The following is a 23,686-nucleotide window of genomic DNA, read 5'->3' on the forward strand; positions in this document are numbered from 1 at the left end:
GAATAAATTAAAACAAATTCTTAATCCTGAAACAAAACAGGATACCAACAAATTAGGCTCCTTTTAAAAAAAGTCAATAAGACTGAGGGCAGGGAGTCCTTGAAAATATTTCAATCTGTGTAACTATATATAATAGAGAGAGATAAAAAAAACCATGATAATTGGAATTTGTAAGATGTATATGTATTGTTTATTTTCATTGTTTGCTATATGTGTTTGTAAGCGATTGGCCCATTTGGGAGTAAAGAGCTTTTTCAATAAAGTATTCCATGGTTTGATCAAATCATAAATGATTTATTTTCATAGTTTAAACTTAATCTTTTTAAAGATATTGTAAATTTTGAATATTTATTTAAAAAATGAATAAAATTTTCACATCTACATATAAACAGATGTTAATTGAAAAAAAATTGTTATCAACAGCAAATGTAGGGTTGAATTTATGGATGTCTATATACAGGAATGAAATAACATTTAATTATATTATTTAGACTCTTATGTTAACTGATTTAAAACATTCTTCATGTTGACTTACTTGTGTAAAAATAAGGAGATGTGGTATGCTTGCTAATGAGACAACTATCCACCCAAGTTCAAACGAAGTAGATGTAAGCATTTATAGGCAACCTTACGGCCTTCAACAATGAGAAAAACCCATACCGTATAGTCGGCTATAAATGGCCCCGACAAGACGAATATGAAACAATTCAATTGTGAAAACTAACGGCCTAATTCATAACAAAACAATTTACGAAAAATAAATAAGGCAGACATGAACTAACGACAACCACGGAACTACAGGCTCCTGACTTGGGACAGACACATAAAGAATGTGGCAGTGTTATAGCTATTTTCCTAATGCTTGTAGTTTAAAGGTTTGGTTGGCTTGCTTGCTTTGTTTGTATAAATGTTTGCTAGGCGGGGCTTCAACTTGTATACATTGCTTAACATCCAATAACATTTATAAGTATAATGTATACAAGCTGTAGCCCCGCCTATCTATTGATTGCAGATGTCAATCTTAATTGCAATGCTTGAGCAAACATTTATACAAACAAAGCAAGAAAGCCAACCAAACCTTTGAACTACAAGCATTAGGAAAATAGGTCTAAACATTTTCCTTATATATATAAGTGGCGTAGCCACTGGAATATAAATTGTAAGCAGGGGGTCTGGGGGCAGCAGCACACCTTAAGCTGAACGATTACAGTAAAATTCTTAAAGAAAAAAAAGGTTTTATAAAAAAATTTGTAAGCACATGCTTACAATGCTACACTGGTGCTACGCCATTGTTATTCTGTTTTAACCATGACAGCAATGCTGGTTGATTGGCCGGCGGAACAAAAATTCACACAAATCTACTAGATCATTTAGTCTAAGTTTGAATAAAATTTGTCCTGTGGTTTCAGAGGAAAGTATATCTTAGAAAAAAATTACGACGAACATGGTATTCAGGATTAAGAGTATGGCTAATCCTGATTGTTTGATATGTGCACCGTTATTTTTTTTTATTATTAGAGACTTCGTGCACTCTGCATTATACCAAAGGCAAAATAATATTTTCCTTAGCCCTAACGGAACTGAGAAGTCTTTTCTACGCTAGGATGAGACACGTGTTTTAAGTGCAAAATTGATAGGCAAGGGAGATAAGTACAAATTAAAAGCCACATGAACCTATATTTTTTGGACCAAAAAATACTGTCCTAATAATTATTCTTTAATTCTAGCAAGTTTCGTCACATTAAAAAAAATAACTTTCTAAAGTCTGTATCTCGAAAAAAGCTACCATTGTCGCCTATGGGGAAATTAATTGTTTTTTTGCAATCTGTAGTTTATACCTATTTCTCGTATGAATATAGGTATCGGTCTTGTATTACAACTCCTGTTTCACACATGGAGTGAAATAAAATTTTCCATTTTTTCTCTGATTTTTTTTCTGGACTCATTTTTTCTGTTTAAAAGTTTATGCTGAATTGAAACATCTAGTTAGGTGTAAGAAAACTGTTGCATCTTTTTGGAATTTCAAACAAGGAAAGTGGAAGGATATAGTGTTTATTGGAAGTGTAGGAGGCCTAGTAAAACAGCAAACAGAAAGTAGAAAAAAAGTAGTTTGACTTCAGGGTTTCGTTCGTAATTTGTTATTCTTCGTGGCATGAGGCACTTTTCCCCCATTAAAATTACATTTTTACATTACTATATACATGATATGTACACGAAAAAAAATTCTATGTGGCATTTTATTTTTAAAAAATTTCAAAGATCAGCTTTTTTGCATGTAAGCCTATGGAGCAGTCAATTACACAACTGCAACCTATACGCCTATATCATTTGTAGTTAATGTCTAAATACTATACGGTACTTACCAATTGATGATCTAGGAAGTAAGGTGAACTGACGTATGCTTTAAGACAGGTAATCGATGACAATGTCGTTTGTGACAAGTTTTATCTATTATATAGACTTTCTTGAAAATCCTAAGAGGTGTATGTATAAGCAGGATTTCCTTTCCTTAAGTGTTTTACATATAATCATAAATATCTCGTACCATATCAACAACACGTTGTTGAAAACTAACAAATAATATATATGAGGTCAGAGAATTCAACTTCCTAGAAGAAGAGTTCTATTTAGGACCAATACAAACTTTTTTGAATATAGATAGAACTTTTTGGACAAAAACCAAAATGAATATAAAATAAATTGTAAGTACATAAAGTACAATCTTTACATGCGATAACATATACAAAATCTTATAGTTGAGAGCAAACTCGTCAAAGATACCAGGCTTGAGTACAAATAAGAATTGTTAATAACACAGGCACTTTAGACATGCACCACCCTGTTCTCTTTTTTTTTTTTGAAGGAAGGGTGAATTTTTTTCAGTAAAACTGATGAATAATTTCAACTCATTTCTTAATTTGATATATTTTTCCTGATACATAAACAACAGTTTATTCGTGTCGTTCCCCCACTTCTTGTAATAGTATTTGAGTACTAAGATTTTCCCTCTGGACATCATTATCTTTATTAAAATGGCAATACAAAAAATATGTCTATAGAGAAGTTTTATAATTAATTATGAATCTAAGCCATCTCTTCTATGAATATCCGACCCAATAACCTGTTCACCGCCCATATCACCTTTTTGATATTTTTCTATATGTAAGTGTTGGCCGATTATGTAATATAGTTACGAATAAAATACTGTTAAATCAGATAAAGGTAAACTCTTGACATGATTTTTCAATTATTTTTTTTTGTTACAGAAAAATATTTGGAATTAAAAGAGTTCCAAGATAGACTATATATATATATATATATATATATATACAAGTCTAAATTGAAAACAACGTTCAAACCTATGATTGCGTTGGATAAAAACCGCAATTTTTATACGTGTGCATGCAAAACAAATTTCTTGGTAGAGGGGTCTAAATACAGCACAAACAACATTTTCCAAAAGACCAAAAAAGTGAAAAAGTATTTTTTAACAAAACGCATTTGACTAGCAGGTCGAACAACGGATGTTCTTAAACCCTGCTGACTGCCATTGGCGATTGCCAAATAAACGGATCACCAAATGTAACAAAATGGATCTTAACTATTAATTTAATACCAAACAGAAAACAATAAACTTGCGGAAAAGATGGTATACCGCAAACAAAAGGTGCAAAATTTAGTACACCATATCCGGATTTCGGATATGGTGTAAATTTATATATATATATATATATATATATATATATGCAAGATCAGAATAAGTGCACACCCCCCTTAGAATAGAGACGGATAGATATGCAAAAAAATATATAGATAAATCATAAAGGTTATGTAAAAATGCACGTTTGATAAAGTTGAAGATGAAGAACATTTTATAAGTGAATGTACCCTTTATAATCTCTTGAGTAAAGATTTCTATCATAAAATGTTGATAAGTTGTAAAAATTTCGAAATGTTAAATACAAGTGCCAAGTTCTATTAACTTTTTATTCATATATAACTGATGTTGTATTTCTACACATATTTTGAACGATTTGATACTAGTCCATATTTGTTATGCATTTTGTATGAAACGGATATCTGGGACATATTTTAATCTCTCCTGTTTTAAAAGTTGACTTTTGAAAACGTCCCATGTAACGTTTCCGTAAATTTTACTTTACCACTAGCTATAGATATAAAAAAGAAGATGTGGTATGATCGCCAATGAGACAACTCTCCACAAGACTTCATCTGCATATAATGTGAAAACTTGTAAAAAAACGTGAAATAAAAAGTTGTCACTGCCAACTGAATCTCTTCAAACTGCACATTTATTGAGAAAAAAAAACATATTTATTTCAAGGGTTCAAATTACTAATATAATATGCCTGGAGGGGCAAATACATATGCATTATTATTGGTATTTTTAGTAACAGTGATCATGACCTTTGCCCCACAATCAATACATTTCTTTCCCTTTACTATATCTTCCATCTGTTCAAGTTTTGTTGTAGTACTCAAGTAATCATCCGGAAACTATTGTTCCGGACACACGGACGGACAAAGCGATTACTGTATCTTCCATCTGTAAAAGCTTAATTCCTATATCTATAAAGGGATACTCAAGTTATCATCCGTAAACCCTTAATTTGTTTCGGACATACGGACGGACGGATAAAACGATATCATAAATATCACATTTTTGAAGTTGTCCACATTGTTAAAACAAAAAATGGTCAGATTAACATCTATTTTATCCAAATTTGCATATTTATGATAGTTCCGAGGTATAAGCTTGTTCTACCTTGTTTTTTCAGTGTGTTTGTTAGTTGTTTTTTTCCGATGAAACAAGCCCCTTTCGACTGATTTTTATATTTTCGGAGTTCTTATGTTGTGCTGTTACACCACTGTCACAAGTTACCCGCAAACATGTTTTACCGCGACATATTCTGCATATGCCTGTCCCAAGTCAGGAGCCTGTAATTCAGTGGTTGTCGTTTGTTGCTGTATATCATATTTGTTTTTCGTTTGTTGTTTTGTTCATAAATCAGGCCGTTTTTTTCTCATTTGAATTGTTTAATGTTTTGTTATGTCTAGGCCTTTTATTGCTTGCTATGCGGTATGGGTTTGGCTCATTATTGAAGGCCGTACGGCGACCTATAGTTTCTTACAACTACGTCATTCGGTCTCTGGTTGATAGTTGTCTCATTGGCAATCATAGCACATCTTCTTATTTCATATTTCAGATATGATATAACAAAATTCTATTTTTTCGGCATAATGAAGTCCATCATGGCCCTACTCCTTTATGAGGGTCTGGATGGGGGTCCTTCATTCCTTTATTCTTTACCATTTTTCTTTACCATTTTCTCTATTCTTAAGTAATTTTGACCCTTATTCTCTATTCTTTAGATTTTATCACCCATTTTTTTTTCTATTCTTTATCATTTTGGCCTATTTTTCTCTATAAATATTGTTGGCCTTTTATTCTGCACGTTTTGCCTATTTTCTCTTTTCTGTAAACCCCATCCCGACCCTCCTTTATAATAACGAATAATAACATATATAAATAAAATTATTAGCATTTTCATAGAATGGAATTTAACAATTAATTAATTTGCATTTCTTCAATTCCATGATAAACATTTAAACCGATTTTATATGTGCCACTTGGTCTTTTAACACACAACCCCAAGACCTGACTTTCATATAGAAATATGGTTACACAAGATGTGTAAGCGTATGCTATACGCAATACACATCTTACATATCATATCATTTTATCAAAGAAGAAATGAATGATAACTATGAACAAAATTTGAGTAGACGCAAAGAACAGCAAAAATAGACTGCTTCTTTCCTTAATAGTTTGTTGTCAAATGCTTGTTAGGATTTGTGTATGATAACCTGTACTAGTTTCCTGTGCAGAAAATATCTATTCGTTTTGATATACATGTTATTATCGATTGTTTCAGGATACCGATTCTTTTTTTTTTTCATTGAGGTGCAGCTTTACGACTAATTCTTAGAAAATAAACTGACAACGCCATGGCTGAAAAAGAAAAAGACGAACAGACAAACAACATTACACAAAACACAACATAGAAAACTGTAGACTGATCAACACGAACCCCACCAAAAACTGGGGGTGATCTCAGGTGCCCCAGAAGGGTAAGCAGATCCTGCTTCACGTGTTGCTCATGTAAGTACAAACCCGGTGATAAGTCTAATTCGGTATGTCATTCACGGGGAAAGGGGCTGGATTTTTGTTATGACAATTGGAACATACCCGTCGTCATCTGTGAAACATTAGTTCATTTTGCAAAACCGTAAAGATATATTTATAGAATTCCCTTTTCATATATCCCTAAGTGTCTACAGACATGTAGACACTTTACTAAACAACGGATGATATAGGAAGTAATGTGACCACATTTATGTTTACATAACAAACAATGGCATATTTCTTTTTTGAATATTTATTTGAAAATACTCGGAAAACCAAGTTGATATATGCAAAGAATATCCTTTTCTTTGAATTGTCAAATATATTAATAGTGCAAACGAAATTGATATATAAGGCTTAACGTAAAACTTAAATTTGTGGTTTTAGCTATCACAACCGAATTTCTACGGTGATGTAGTTTATTGAACTCGTAGATTAAGATACGATCCATGTAAACTAGTCATTAAAATAGTAATTTGAATAAATTTAGCAATTCAATCTTGCAGAATAATCTTTAAATACTTTCTATATTTCAAATATTTTGGCCACGAGCATCACTGAAGATATATTACTTTGTCTAAAAGTAACAAATATTGTTATACGGATATTAAGACTTTTGGTTCTGCAGCCTGTCGATACTAAAATTTACAGAATATCATTTTCTTTGAATTGTCAGATTCATAATCGAAATATATGCTTTAAGTTCAATTTCAATTTCACAATTTTAACAGTGATGTAGTTGATAAAGCTCGTAAATAATAATACGATCCATGTAGCTGGTGAGGAGTGCCTTGTTGACCCTGCCGATCCCGCCCCTTTTAGAGTTCATGTCATTCCCTCAGGGTTGAGTGCTCACAATCATGTTTAACACCGCCTCATTCCTTATGAGTCTGTCGCAAACCAGCAGTCTGAAATCCAATGTTTGGAGTTGGTAAAAATTTTCCTAAAATTATATTCGTTCATTATACCTCTGCAAACAACGTTTTGGATAGAAAGGAATCAACCGGTCTGTCCAGACCAATTTCTTTTTCCTTCATTTGATTAACCTCAAACTTTGTAGAATAATTGATAATGATAAACAGACATCACTACGTGAAGGATTTCTAATTCTGTTTAGTTTATCCAGAACTATGCCCCTTTCAACTTAGAAATGTTGACCCTTTCATAACCTTCTTCATCGTATCTGCATGAAACTGAGCTACTAGAAATGGATTATTTCACAAAACACTACTGGTTTACACCTCCAGAAATAAAAACATAGATGCTTGTATTTTACTTAAGTTCAATGACCATCATCATTTACTTATAAAAAGATGGTCTCGGTGGCCGAGTGGTGTAAGTTGTTCAACTACTGAACCTTTAGCCTGTCAACACTGAGGTTGTGAGTTCGAACACCGCACCTAGCAGGTGCATTCGACTCCAATCTTAATTGACTAGGATTGCCAACTTTCCCGTTGAAGGTCGGTGAATCTCTCCATGCACTCCGGCTTCAACCACCAAACCAAATTGGCCGCATCAAAATGGCCAATAGTGCTGAAAGAGGCGTTTAATACCAAAAATCAATCAATCCTTTACTCCAAAACTGAGGAATCCATAGTTTTTTGAAAGGCTTTTAGACTCTGGTTATAAATTCTAGTGCTTTGTTGAAAGTAGCCAAGTCAAGCAAATAAAATGGGACAAGACTGAACGCAGCTCATGTGTAAGACATTGCAGATCCACAAAGTAACTTGGTTGCTCAACTTATATTTCGTTATAATGTGGAGAATAAAACGAGTACGAAAGGGTTTGAATTTGCGCGAATTTCTTCTCGACTCGTTTCAGAGATGCCTTGGACTGTTCCCACTACCTGGAAGTCATTTTTGTGATGTATCTGTTGCTTTATATACTGGACTTATCACAAGCTTTGAGAGGCTTATCCAGCATATTGTCTTGCTTGTAAAACTGGAACGTACGATGTCATATCTATTGTAAGTTTGTAAAATTAAACGTTCTTCTCTCCGTTTTCAGACTTGGGACAAAGAGGTGGTGTGCTGATGTGCTGAAGAGAAGAATTGAAATCCCTAGATCCATGAGTTTACATGTGAAAATTTGACCACAATAATGAATCCAAACAGGTAAATGCTTTAAATTACTGTTAGTTAAAATGAGTACAGCAAATTGAAAATTGAGGGGATTTTAAGAAAGTTGACATTTAGATTTGGCGGAAAAGACACGTACAAATAAGGAAATAATAAAACAATAATTAAATTGGCGTACACTGATTAATAGAATCTCTCGGAATAAGATCATGTTTTTTTTATTGTCAACAATAATGAAAGCCTTGAATGAAAGTGTGCTGATCAAACATCCCAAATTATAAAAAAAAATCCGTCAGCAATGGTATATGGACCGGTATTTTTATATGAACCGAAACTGCGACACATACCATATTAAATTACACGGTTCCTATCATAACCAACAGCATGTAGTCCATATATCCGGATATATCTTTATAAATAAGACACCATCATGATTGAATGAAATCTGAAGTAAATTCTTAAAGTGATTTCTGTGAGATTGAAATAAATTAACTTTTGTGCTAAAATCAATGCAGAGAGGTGCGCATCTAAGTTGAAATTAAAATACCTTTGCATCCCCATCCATGTGAATCAACCCAGTCAAAATATCAGTCGGGAATAAGACACAATCGGTAAAATTACAAATTACACGACACATGTAGCTGGTGAGTAGATATATCGTATCTGTCAACCATTTCGTAACCGTAAAACCTATGAAGTGTCGATCTCAGTCTTTCTCTCTATAACTCTGTTTAAACAGTGTTTGTGTAAAGAGCATACTCTTACTTATGAAGTTCGTTTAGCATTAACACGCACGAGCGAAAAGTATTGACAGTTGACAATTGGAAAATCAAAATCATCACGTTTGTCAAAGATGCTAGTTTGAAGTCGTCCATTTGTATCAATGTTGAGGAAAAGATGAAGCTATGAAACAGACCTTCTATTATCGGTAGTATCCATAATCTCAAGTTGGGATATATGAGATGCTCATATGTGACACCCATCGTGCTACAGTATTTCATTTAAGGGGGTGTTATACTGACACAAAAATGTCTTCAGCATGTTGATGAGGAAGAACGACTGAAAGCAATACTTCTGAAGTTTGATGGTCATCATCAAGAATTGATTGACCTAAACGATGTGTCTCTGTCTCTACTCACGAAAGACATGTTTGCGCTGTCTTAGATATTTAGGGGCCTCGGTGGCCGAGTGGTCTAAGTAGTCGAACAACTGTATCACTAGCCTGTCAACACTGAGGTTGTGAGTTCGAATCCCGCACGAGACAGGTGCACTCGACTCCAATCTTAATTGACTAGGATTGTCAGTTTTCCTACCGAAGGTCAGCGGTTCTCTCCGGGCACTCCGGCTTCCTCCACCAATAAAAATTGACCGCCACGAAATAGCACAATAGTGTTGAAAGTGGCATTAAAACACCAACCAATCAATCAATCAATCTTAGATCTTTAGCTACAATCATACTTGTCTAATTTGTAAATTTACCAGTTGTTTCCTATTCCCTTTTTTGACATTTTAACGGAGTATGAATTTGCATCACGAATGATGGATGCACAGCAGACGTACTCGATTTTTGTTTCATTTTATCTTAATTGTATATTTTAAATGGTTTAACATTGGAGCATCAGTTAACTACTGCTGCGTCTAATTTTTCCTTAAAGATAGTTCTGATGAATCAAATACGGATAGACAGAAAAATTGAGACGATACTTATTTACCCTCAATTGTGTCTGCAGGACTTTAATTTAGGTCTGAATCGGACCACCACAAAACCATGCCAACAGTTTTCACAAAAAGATCTGAAACTGTTTAGGAAATCAACTCTTTTTGATGAATTTTTACCTATTTTTGACATTTTTACCTATAATGTCTGTTTGTTTTGTTCACACATTGTTGTCAATATAATGGAATTTTATGCGACTGTCATACAAGTGAGAGGTTTAGCTAGCTGTAAAACCATGTTTAATCCACCATTTTCTACATATTTAAAGGAAATGTCTGTACCAAGTCAGGAATATGACAGTTGTTTTCCATTCGTTTGATGTGTTTGAGCTTTTGATTTTGCCATTTGATAAGGGACTTTCCGTTACGAATTTTCCTTGGAGTTCGGTATTTTTGTTATTTTACTTTTTTCAATTACCAATGGGTTTCAGAGAAAATATTTTGCTAGGTTCAATCGGTGTTATTTACACATTTATTTGGGTCATATTGGTTAAAAACAGGAATATGTCACGAATATAATTAACACTCTTACACGATAAAATATATATTCTTTACCTCTGTTTCATTGATTATATTTTAGAATGGAGATGTATGTGGTATAATTGTTTATCAGATACCAAACTATAAAAAAGAAAAGAATGTAAACAGGTCATCGTAAGGCCTTCAACAACGAATAAATATTGACGTGTAGAAAGCCATAGAAGAATCCAATATGATAACACGTAAAACAATTTAAAAGAATAACTTACGGCCTGATTTAAGCAGATAACATCAAAACAAGTAGGAGAAAGTAACCACAGGACTGCAGGCACATAGAATTGTGGTGGGCTAAACATGTTCGTAAGTGCTACCCCTAACTGGGAAAAGCTGTGAAACTATGAATATCGATTTTATTTTTTCGGAGACCGGCTGCATCGTTTACAGAGGCATTTTTTAATGATCTATGTTGTGATATGTCTTACTCAGACTTACTTTTAATCTTGATTAAAATTAGTTCAAGACAGACAAATATTTCATTCAGTCAAGTAAAAGCTGATTCGCTAGAATAACAATGTCAAAAAGAAACATATTGCTTTAAAAAAAATTAATCTAAATCCAAATAGCTCCAGGCAGTTTTTTGTACCAGGCCTTAATGAAAAATGTTACCTAATTTTGAAAAAAAATTGTATCAAACATACATAAATTATTAACATCTATTTTATCAGCTATCAAAGCTGGGGATCAAAGTTATTGTGAAACTACCTATTCTAGAGGTGGCGTGAATCAGATGTGGATACTAAAAAATTCTAAAGATCTTTTAGAGTATATACAATCTAAGACTCTTTCATCTTGCAATAGTATTAAAATATTTGACTTTTCTATACTTTACAATAGTATTCCCCATTCCAAACTAAAAGATAAATTGAAAGAGTTGGTCATGCTTTGTTTCATAAAAAAGAATGGCTTACGTAGATACAAGTTTCTTGTCTTAGGGAGGGATAAATCGTACTTTGTAAAAACACACTCTGATTCAAACAAAAAAAATCTCTAAAACTGACATTATCAAGATGCTTGATTTCTTGATTGACAACATATTTGTTACGTTTGGAGGACGTGTTTTTCAACAAACAATCGGAATTCCCATGGGAACAAACTGTGCTCCTCTTCTTGCCGACTTGTTTCATTATTCATGTGAGGCTGACTTCATACAGAAACTTCCTAGGAAGGAAGAAAAGAAGTTAGCAGTATCTTTTGATTTCACTTTCTACTATATAGATGATGTTCTCTCACTAAAATTTGGTGATTATGTTGAACGCATCTATTCCATCGAACTTGAGATAAAAGATATAACTGATACAGTTAAGTCTGCCTCATATCTTGACTTACTTCTAGAAATTGACAATGAGGGTCGGTTGAAAACAATACTTAACGACAAAAGAGATGATTTCAGCTTCCAAATTGTGAACTTTCCGTTTTTATGTAGCAACATTCCAGCAGCGTCTGCATACGGAGTATATATATCTCCTAGTTGATACGATATTCCAGGGCTTGTGTTTCCTATCATGATTTCCTTGATAGAGGGTTGCTGTTCACAAGGAAGCTATTAAACCAAGAGTTCCAAGTGGTGAAGTTGAAATCATTCCTTCGTAAATTTTACGGACGCCATCACGAGTTGGTTGACCGTTATTGAATATCTGTTTCACAGATGACGACGGATATGTTCCAATTGTCGTAACTACAATCTCGTCCCCTTCCCCCGAATGTGACCTACCGAATTAGACATATCACCGGGTTTGTACTTACATGAGCAACATGACGGTTGCCACATGTGGAGCAGGATCTGCTTACCCTTCCGGAGCACCTGAGATAACCCAAGTTTTTGGTGGGGTTCGTGTTAGTCAGTCTTGGTTTCTATGTTGCTCTGTGTACTGTTCATGCTGTTGTTTGTTTGTCTTTTTTTCTTTTTTTAGCCATGGCGTTGTCAGTTTATTTTCGACTTATGAGTTTGACTCTCTTTTATATCCTTCGCCTCTCTTTTTATAAAAGCGGAATATTGAAATGATATTTTGCTATTAACAGGCAGTTTGGTTCAATTTTGTCAAAATAAGCTGGTTATTATAAGCTTAAAAATCAAAAATTTATTCTCATTAGAATCCGTATTCATGTTATCTTTTGATTTAAACTTTGTTGGAGGGTTTAGCATGTGCTCAGAATATCCAGTGATTGAAACGAATGTCAGTTGAAAAAGTAAAACTAGGGAAGGCAGCAACAGGCAGATCGATTTCGTTGATTGATCCGACCCGCAGAAAAATTAGTTTAATACATGTTATAAATAAATGACTTTTAATTCATTATCTATTTATATAATGAGATCAAATATAACTAAGAAAATCGACCTACTACTGTTGCGTGTATTTATATTTGCAATTTATGTTAACCTGTCTGACAGTTTCGTAGATCATGTCGATAGGTTATTAGATGCGGTGAGCATAAATTTGAAAGCTAATGCTCCTGTGATTATTAGGTTTTATACTGTAAACAATAAAAGTTATCATCAATGACTCAATATTTTTTTAATTGTATATCTTTTTGAACGCAATTTTATAATTTATAATTTATAACTTTCCTTGGTTTTGGCTTATCACCTATTTTTTATTTGTCATATACAGAAAGACCGGTGTCATTTTTGAAGCAGAAACCACTTACTGTTTTGGACCACTTGAGTTTTTCCTCTTTTTTTTATATTTTCATGTTGATCAGACTTCAAATTTTATGTGTTCTGTTGAATGATAGAGGTCTTTTTATACTTCACTTCCATTGTTCCAACAATTTCGTGATAAGTATGTAGGAAAAGAATGAATAAGTAATAAAAATGAATAAAATATCTATCAAACTTGTGTTAAAATAATTTCACTTAGGTGTTAATTAAATCGAATAAAAAAAGCAGTAAAATTTCACGATAATTTTCACGAACTACTTGTTATCAAAAATGCTTTTATTTTTTGTTAATTAAATATTTGATTGAAAGACAAAAATGAATTACATGCATATCTTAAACTTAATAAAACTATAGGAAACTGTCTGTGTGTTTTTATTCATTGTTAAAAAAAATGCAGCTAGAGTCATTGTGCATTGTTCAATTGAATTGTCCATCATTTTCTGTACCACGATCATATCTATTCAACACTTTTTTCATTTCTTTCGTTACATTTCCAAAATGTATATCAAAGAAATGCCTTGAATCTTCTGGATGAATCTGTGTTCCTATATCGAGCATCATTCGACTTCCACCATTTTCCTCAACATTGAAACAAAAATCGAATGCTTCTAAGAGGACGGATTCCATCATTTTTGCCTCTATTGGATAGATATGTGGGATTAAAGCGGCTTTTAATCGTAAATTGTTGATAGTATCATTCCTTGGAATGACGAAGCCTCGATTTTGCAATTGGTAAATCACGCCTCTTTCTCTTTTGTAGTGCTCATAGAATCGTACTCTGAAATTTCGAGACGTTATGCCTATATATATTGGATACCATGCTTCTCCCGAGTCTATATAAATGATGAACATTCCTTGCTGATTGTCAGATATTTGATCAATATCGTTTTCGGTTTCGACGTCCTAACAAATATGTTCTCCCCAAATTTCACGAATAAACCATTGAATAAAGAGTGCGTTTCTTTCTGCGTGTTTTGATATCTAAATTGCAGGGAAAATCTTTATTACCAAGAATAAATAACACAAATTGGGTCAACTATAAAAAAAACTTGGAAGCTTGTTTAAATTTCGTAGTATCATACCTTCGTGTTTTCTTTAAAATTTTGGTAGCATTATGTCATATTTCTAAGAACTTTAATTACAAAAGATTAAATAGCTATTTCGCCACAGCGTGAATGTACATGTTTAGAATATATTTTCTTTATATGTTATCCGATATATAATCATACGAATAAGTCGTGATACAGGAAGTTTTAAAAAAAATAACATTTGGTCATGTTATATATAATGCCGCAGTCAGGCTAATGGAGATGTGTAAAAGACCAATACAAACAATTAGAATAGTTTGTGGTAAATTTAGAAAAAGAAGGGGTGCTTTTTTAAATAAAACCAAAAATTCAGTAGAAAGTAAAGCATTATGGGTACAAATTTATCCTCTTTGGTTCTAGGTCTTTGAATGCAAAATTGTTTCCGAATACATTAAAAAGAACGTCACTATATAGAGTTTTCTTCAACAGCAATTAGTAGGGATGAATGACTCGAAATTTGTAAATCTGTCGAAATATAGTTTGAAACGTATTATTACGCTTTTAATTACCTACTCTAGATACGATGTGTCGGTTTCTAAATTTAGAAGGGACATGTTTTCGCGGTTTTAGATCTTTAAATACCAGTTTATATCGTTGGATGTGTAATTATACCGACTGCAGTTATTCCCGATTGTGGCATTTTGACTGCGTGAGGATTCGCATGGCTGGTTGTGCATGCTTAGCAGGACAAGCTTATCCTGTTCACAAACACGCTTTCGCTCCTTTTGGAGTTCATGCGATTCCCTCAGTTTATGTTTGTCACCTTGATTTGTCTCTTCTTAACCGATTCAAAAGATTTGAATATTGGTTAACTACTGCAGCCTTAATCTTACTCATCTTTTTCAAAATTCACTTTCATATTGAAAAGTATAGTAGAAAAACCGAAATTTTGACAGGAAAAATAGTTATGAATTTAAAGTTGAATTGCTGTTAATTATTCTGATTTACAGTTTCTATCTAAACTTTTTCAGACGAAAAAGGGAAAGGCTGAAACTGGACAAAAACGTTATCTAAGGGCAACCACTCCAACAAAGAGTACATCGATAATTTCAATCACATAAAGGTTTGTAAACCTTGCATTTGTGTCCATCCTGCATCTCTAATTTCTGTTTATCTGCAGTAGTTTTACGATAATTTGTAGAAGTCCGTAATTAACCTTTAAAGATAATAACTCCTTAAACTGTTAAACATGCCAATTGTTGGTTTCAGTCACACAGTAGTTTTGTAGATCATATACCTATGATTCTTGTCTATCTGTAATATATTTAGAGATAATATGCAGAAATGAGTCAATTGGTTGCTTCAGTTATTTACAGTTTTTCTAAATGTCGTATTATTGATAAGTTTTCTTATTTACTGTTTCTTTCTATCAAAAATAGTTTTAAGGTCTATATACCAGCTCTATATACCAGCTTTGATAAGTGTTTGGTATTACTATAAATTTTCACTTCGTACTATGAACATCAAAATTATTTATTTTGTAAAAATATTTCCTTTCTCTATTGGTACTGTACACGTATACCTATCAACAAAATTATTTTCATTTACCTGTGTTTAAAGTTATTGCAAATGGCTGATATTTTTGTTCGAGCATATTGTTCTATTATTCTTCCCTTAGTTTATTCATTTTGTATTTACATTGTATCATAGGTCAAATTTATTTGTTCAGTGTATGTTCAATGGTGTTAATATGTCCTTTGATTGAGTTAAGCTATTTCAGTTGATATTTTATAGTGTGTCTTTCTATGTTGTGATGTTACACTATTGTTTCAGAAAAAGGGTGAAGGTTTGGTACCATTAAAACGTTTAACCCGCTGCATTTGTTTGCACCTGTCCTAAGTCAGGAATCTGATGTTCAGTAGTTGTCGTTTGTTGATGTGGTTCATAAGTGTTTTTCGTTTCTCGTTTTTTATATAGATTAGACCGTTGGTTTTCCCGTTTGAATGGTTTTTCACTAGTAATTTTTGGGGCCCTTTATAGCTTACTGTTCGGTGTTAGCCAAGGCTTCGTGTTGAAGACCGTACTGTGACCTATACTGGTTTACTTTTATAAATTTTGACTTGGATGGAGATTTGTCTCATTGGCACTCATACCACATCTTCTTATATCTATTAAGATAAAAGGGAGAAATACTTTAAAAATTGCTCTCAAATCGTCTTGTAAGGGCAACCATTTCTATGAGGAGTCAATTGCTGTTTAAAAAAATTATTTTGCTATTCACAGTTTATGTCTACCTAAAACAGTGTGCAAGATAATAAGAAAACATGATAGAGTAAGAAAACACATCTTTTTTTATATACAATTATTTCTATAATATATGGTGTTAACTGATGGTTTCTGTTTCTTAAACGTTTTTTTTTTATCTTGTATTGCAAAAGGTCACGATTTTGTTTGAACGGTTTCTTCTATCTGAAATTGTTTTCAGGAAAATGGACAAATATGCTTAAACTGGTCAAACATCGTCATTTCCGGGTAAAAACTATAAAGGGAAACTTTTGAATGCTTCAATCATGTTGTCATTTCCATTTGTAAATGTTCGGATCAAATTTTCCTCCTACAATTGCTTAAAATTGTCACAAAATCTTCATTAAAGGGGAACATCTATTAGAAGTCAATTGATGCATACATTCAATCATAATAACATAAATATTGTGTATATCATTTTATTGGTGATTATTATTGCTGTTTATTGTTTCTGTCTCTCTGTAATAGAAAAAACTCATCACATATACCAGTCTTATAATTTTGTACACTAGACGCATGTTTCGTCTACAAAAGACTCATCAGTGACGCTCGAATCAAAAATGTTAAAAGGTCAAATAAAGTATGAAGTTGAAGATCATTGAGGACCCTAAAATTCTGAAAGGTTTTGCCAAATACAGCTTAGGTAATCTATTCCTTGGGGTAGAAAATCCTTAGTTTTTGTAAACTGTTAATTTGTAAATATGACCGTATCAATGATATGTCATGCCAACACAGAAGTGCTGACTACTGGGCTAGTGATACCTTCGTTGAGGAAACCTCCACCATCAGTGGCATCGACCCAGTTGTAAAAACTCATCAAAGATACTTGGCTTATAATTTTGTACGCCAAATGCCCGTTTTATCTATAACAGATTTCAGATAGCCGACAGAAATGTTTAACAGGTGAATAACGTCATTACATGGCAATAACTCGTATAAGGAGTCAAGTGATTGCTTCAGTCAAATCGGCATTTACGAAGATTTTTTATTGCTTATCATTTTTTTGTGTTCATTTTTTGTCTGTCTTAAAAAAAGTTTTCAACAAGGAAAAAAACTTAATATTTTCAAATATGGGAAACAATTTTTATAATGAGTAAGCTGATGATTTCAGTCATATAAAAGAGGTAGAAGACGACGAAAAGAAAAACAAGTCCACAAAACAATACATAAAAAAGTTAAGTTTGAGCAAAAGGAACAGCATGAGGTGATATCACATGCTTCGAAAGGGTAGGTAAACCCTGTTCCACTAGTGGCACCCGTCGTGTTGCTCTTGGTAAGAACAAATTCAATTGTTAGTGTCGTTTGGTGATGTCACAATTGAGGAAAGAGAACGTGAATTGGAACCAATCCGTGGTCATCTGTGATATCGATATTCAATAACAGTCGACCAACTCTTGATCGCGTCCGAAAAACTTTCGAAGGGATGACTTAGGATTTACCACTGGGAACCTATGGTTTAACAGCTTCCTTGTAATCAGCAATCCTCTATTAAAGGAATCATAATATAAACACAATCTCTGGAATATCGTATCAACTAAGAGATATATTCAAGCAGGGCCTGCATATAAAGTATATATCTCCCAGTTGATACGATATTCAAGAGCTTGCGTTGCCTGATTTCTATCATAGATGGTTGCTGCACACAAGAAGGCTATTGACCCAAGGGTTAAAAATGGTAAAGCTGAAGTCATACAAACTTCGAACGTTTTATGGACGCCATCACAAGTTGGTTGACCGTTAAAGAATATAGGAGTGTCAAGGATGGTCACCGAAAGTGTACTTGCAATGAGCAACATGATGGGTTCCCTAGTGAAGCAGAATCTGCTTTCCATTCCGAAACACCTGAGATCACCCCAATTTTCGGGGGGTCTCGTTCGGGGATGTCACAATTGAGGAAAGACGACGTTAATTACAACATACCCTTGGTCATCTGTGACATCAATATTCAATGACAGTCAACAAACTCTTGAACGCGTCCGAAAACTTCCTAAGGATGATTTAAACTTTACCACTTGGAACCTATGGTTCAACAGCTTCCTTGTAATCAGTAACACTCTATCAAGGAAATCATTCTATAAAACACAATCACTGGAATATCGTATCAACTGATATATATTTTCAAGCAGGGCCTGCATATGGATTATATATCTCCCTGTTGAAAGGATATTCCAGAGCTTGCGTTGCCTAACCTGATTTCCATGATAGATGGTTGCTCTTAACAAGAAAGCTATTGAACCAAGGGTTAAAAGTTGGTGGCAAAGCTGAAGTCATCCCAAATTCGAAAGAAACTATGGCATCAAAGAAATCACACATGATGGTAAACGTATTATGGGTCCAACTCCGAGAGCAACAACACTTATCATACAATTCAAATCAGTATTTAAATCATCAATTGATATAACCAATCATGAATTTAATCAAATACGTAACTTGCCATTCCAGAGTCTATTTCCAAAGTTATATTAACCATGAAGATGTCATAACAAAGCCATAAAAACTTATAATCCATCAAAAGCTACAGGACTGGGTGAAGTTAAGACTCTTGAGAGAACTATCAAGTGAGATACCATCATAATTTACTATTTTATTCCAAATGTTTTCTAGTCTAACTTAAATCAATCAGTACACCCCCAAAGTATTTAGTGTAAAGACGGCACTTGCAGTCTGAGAAAGTCGTGAATTTGTGCAATGCCAAAAATGTATTGACAACCAAAGACTTTAAATTTGGTATTTGCTGCTTCTCCACTAAGTACACCGCATTAAGAAAATAATGTGTCTGGGTAATATAAGGTGACATGTCTTCCTGCGGACTGCTACCTTGTGAACTAGCACGTTTAAAATCCAGATCAGCGTGTCGGTCTGATACAAATCAGGTGAAATATTCATATTACATTAACATGTTCTAGTCCTGAATATACATATTAAGGTCAAGGAGCAGTAAATGGGCTATGTCACAGATTTTGTTATAATTTTGCATACAACTTTGGCTCGTTGAACTATAACTGAAAATCGAAAAAATAATGCATTTATCTCTTTTATTGTCTGAAATATTACTGATTGTATTATTTCAAAATAGGTGAATATTTGTATAGAAAACACTTCAGTTGACTGTGAAGACTGTCAAGATTATAGAAAATTTGTTCTTTGTTGAACATTTAAGTTTGTTATTCAGGTTTACTCACAAAATCCACGAAAATTGGTAATACATGATTAATAACGAATCCACAGTATACAACAAGCATGATAAATAACAAACATATGCATATAATTCAACAACAAAATAAAGACCACTAATACTTCTGATATAACCAAGTATTGCAAGTCTGCACATCTCCAAAAATTGTATTGAACTAATGTTTGATGTTATGGTACATTGGGTGTATTCGGCCATTTTGGATTGTAAAATAGCAGAAAACAATTGGTCTCAACATTTAATAAAATATGCAAATTTTGAGAGAGGAATGTAGTTCTTTTTATCTAAATGAAGAAAACTGGTCCTGTGACCCCAATTTTTATTTTTATTTTCTGAAAGCACATTATAAGAGCTATCTTTCCTTTAGTATTTTTGTATCACACACAATTTGATTTTCCCATGGATAATCTGACAATTTTGCACAACCTAAAGCTTGAAAAAGTTCCATGATCCATATTTTTTATTGTATTTTTGAAAAACATAATGTAAACTACATTTTGGCAAATTATTTAAAAACTGTAGCAATTTTGATTTCGACCCAATCTACCCCAAGTTCAGACTACAATATGGCAGTGTAGAAATGTATCAAAGTTGATGTCTGCCAATTTTTTAAACAAGGTCTTTTAACATGTTGCTTATAAAAAACTACCTGTTTTTATAACACTTTTTATTTTTTTATTAACAATTTTGCAAAATTTTGACAAGCTATAAAATATCAGATTTTTTTTACCTTTCAAAGCATAAAATAACCAACCATACATTTTGTATTTAGATTTATTTTAAAGGAAGTGGTCTAAACATTTTACGATACATATATAAAAAGACTTCGATTGAAAAAGACTAATGTAAACAATCCATATGTATAAAATATCTATGGAATGCTCCGTAAAACAAATGAACTAATCTGTAAAAAATGACCTAATAAGTGAAAAAATATAACAGAAAGTATAATCTCACAATAAATAACATTCACTAGTCACCAACATTTTTTTTTGTTAATTATATGATTGACCGTTACAATTGCTAGAATGACATACTGGATTCCTGCTCCTGCATAAGATCCTGTTATGCCGACTAAAAACTCCACCTCATTGGTAATTATTCAAACTATGACTGGAGGGGTAATAGCTGCTACCGGGAATACAATTTTGTCAACAAACCAGGAATATGGTCTCTCCTCATTGTAAAACATTGTTTTTTAGATGTTCCTCAAAGTTACAGAAATAATCGGAAAGTTTGTGCTGAGCGTGAAAACTGGAAATAATGCCAGAAAATACTCAAAGAACTTAACTTTCGTCACTGACCGAGTAGGGTTGCAGTCATCTGGTATAAAATTTGATATATACAGGTCTTCTAGATGATTAAATACGTATAATTCCTGTAAATGGTATAAATAAAGGCAACAGTAGTATACCGCTGTTCGAAACTCATAAATCGATAGAGATAAAAACAAATCCGGGTTACAAACTAAAACTGAGGGAAACGCATCAAATATAAGAGGAGAACAACGACTCAACAAAAACACAACATAAGTGCATAAAACCCTAATATAAGGGTAAAATCACTAAATATTATCCCTTCTAATCCTTTCTTGTTTCTGATAGGTGTAATTAAGGATGGAAGTGAGTGGTGACACATGAATGAGTATATACAAACACCAAATAGATTTGGTGTTTCCGAAAAGTCTGCAACTACTGGATGACCTGTTCCTTGAACTTTTTCTAATCTGATGGCTGCTAGGACGATCATTAGTATGAAAGCTGATAAAAAAATGAAAAAAAGTATAAGGCATTGATAAATCCCTAGAGACAAGCAATTTTCAGTAGAATTAGATCACAAGTATTATAGAAAATTTCAACTCAATAAGACAACGTTTAAAGGAGACTATTTTGTGTTTTTTTTTTTTAGTAATTATAATATCTATACACATAAGGGGAGATAAATAGATATGCTGAACACAGCATAATATGACATTTCGAGACATAAACACTGTAGCATTAAAAGCAATTACAAGTAGTCATAGTTTTGTGCTTGACATAGCTATAGGCCGACCATTTAATTTTATTATAAAAGTGTGAATTTTTATAAGTTTAATCACTTAAGCTTGGAAGCTATTTAAGTAACCCAAAATCTGTTACAATTCACTAAAGGCCTTATAAAGAGGAACATAACAAAAATCAAACACTTGGGATAAAAAATAAAATTTAATGTAGAAGCACTTTATCAGAGTATATATTTTATTGATAAATTACTTGGTATGTTCATTCATCTCAATGCACTATGTCTTTGTGCTCTCAAAAGCAGTGATTAGGTCTGGAAAAATAGCTATCAAGCCAGTCCCATCAGGGATTTCATTGCATGATTTTAATTTTTACCCCAAAAAATACAACAAAAGAACATCAGTTTATAAAAAGTACTCAAATAGTATTGAGCAAATTTATGAGATGCTCTTTATTACAATGTATTTAGGCTTATATCTCAAAAACTAAAGCTTTTAGAGAAAATCTGACATGGGGTAAAATTGTTCAATTGGTCAAGATCTATCAGCTCTGAAATTTTCAGACGAATCGAACAACCCATTGTTGGGTTGCTGCCACCGAATTGGTAGTTTTTACAAAATTTTGCAGTTTTTTGTTATTATTTTGAATATTATTATAGATATATATAAACTGTAAGCAGCAATAATGTTCAGCAAAGTAAGATCTACAAAAAAGTTAATATGACCAAAATTGTCAATTGACCCTTAAGGAGTTATTGCCCTTTAAAGACAATTTTACACCATTTGTTCATCAAGTTTGCTAACATTTAAAAATCTTCTCCTCTGAAATACAGGTGAGCGATTCAGGCTCTTGAGAGCCTCTTGTTTATCTGAAGCCATTTCCCTGTTCTTGGCAAATCTATATGTGTATTTAAATTTACACAGAAACTTAAAAAACATATCAGTTGTTGAAATAAATAGACATGTTGATTATTTAACTGTACACTAACTTTCACAAGTTAATTTTTTGTCAAAAGCTTCTTTATTAAAGGCTTTTGTACAAACCTACATAGAACTGACCAATTGCAAGAAAACAGGTTATGCATGTGACCGACTAATAAAATTATGACAGGACATTTTTAAATCCAATAATTGATCAGTTTTAAACAGATTGTCTTATTTTGACAATGCTCTCTCTTACGAATAACTACACTAGATAGAAAAATTCGATTAGGAGGACCTTCCTGACAGGTGCCATCAGCGGAGCAGGACAAAATCTGATCACCTTCACGGAGCACCTGAGAACACCATATATTTTTGATTGGGTTCAAGTTTCACATTCTTTAATTTTCTATGAAGGATTTTGTGGACTTCTTTCCGATGTCTCCAATTTATGCCATGACCTTGTCTGTTTGCCTTTGACTTAATGGATGAATGACTTCTGTTGTAATTAAGAAAAAATATCTATCTGAAAGCAAGCTCTAGTCTGAAAAGGGCTACGTAAAATAATGCATATTGTTTTTTACTTATTCATCTTTTTAGGATTGAAGATAGCTGTCTAAATACCTATCTAGCCACCTAGTAATTGTAGTAAATATATGTAAGTATTTTGTTTTCTGTACATTAAAGAAGGTAAATGATCCTAAGCACACTATAAACACAGCCTGTAAATTAAGAAATAAAACATACATCTTTTCTTTCATGTAATAAATTTATTTGATTTATGATATAATGTACCTTTATTGAATTTACATTGACATATTTTAAACATAGTATATTGTTTTAGTGTAAATTGTATAAATATTATCTCCGCCTGGTTTATTGTTATTGTTTTAGTGTTAAATGTATTAGTTGTCTCCTCCTGGTTTTATTTATATTGTTAAAGTGTTAAATGTAATAGTTATCTCCTCCTGGTTTTATCTATAGTGCTTTTAGAGTTAAACATATTAGATATCTCCTCCTGATTTAATTGATATTACTTT

This window comes from Mytilus californianus, unplaced genomic scaffold (genome assembly GCF_021869535.1).
Source record: "Mytilus californianus isolate M0D057914Y unplaced genomic scaffold, xbMytCali1.0.p SCAF_7, whole genome shotgun sequence".
In the NCBI taxonomy this organism is placed as follows: Eukaryota; Metazoa; Mollusca; class Bivalvia; order Mytilida; family Mytilidae; genus Mytilus; species Mytilus californianus.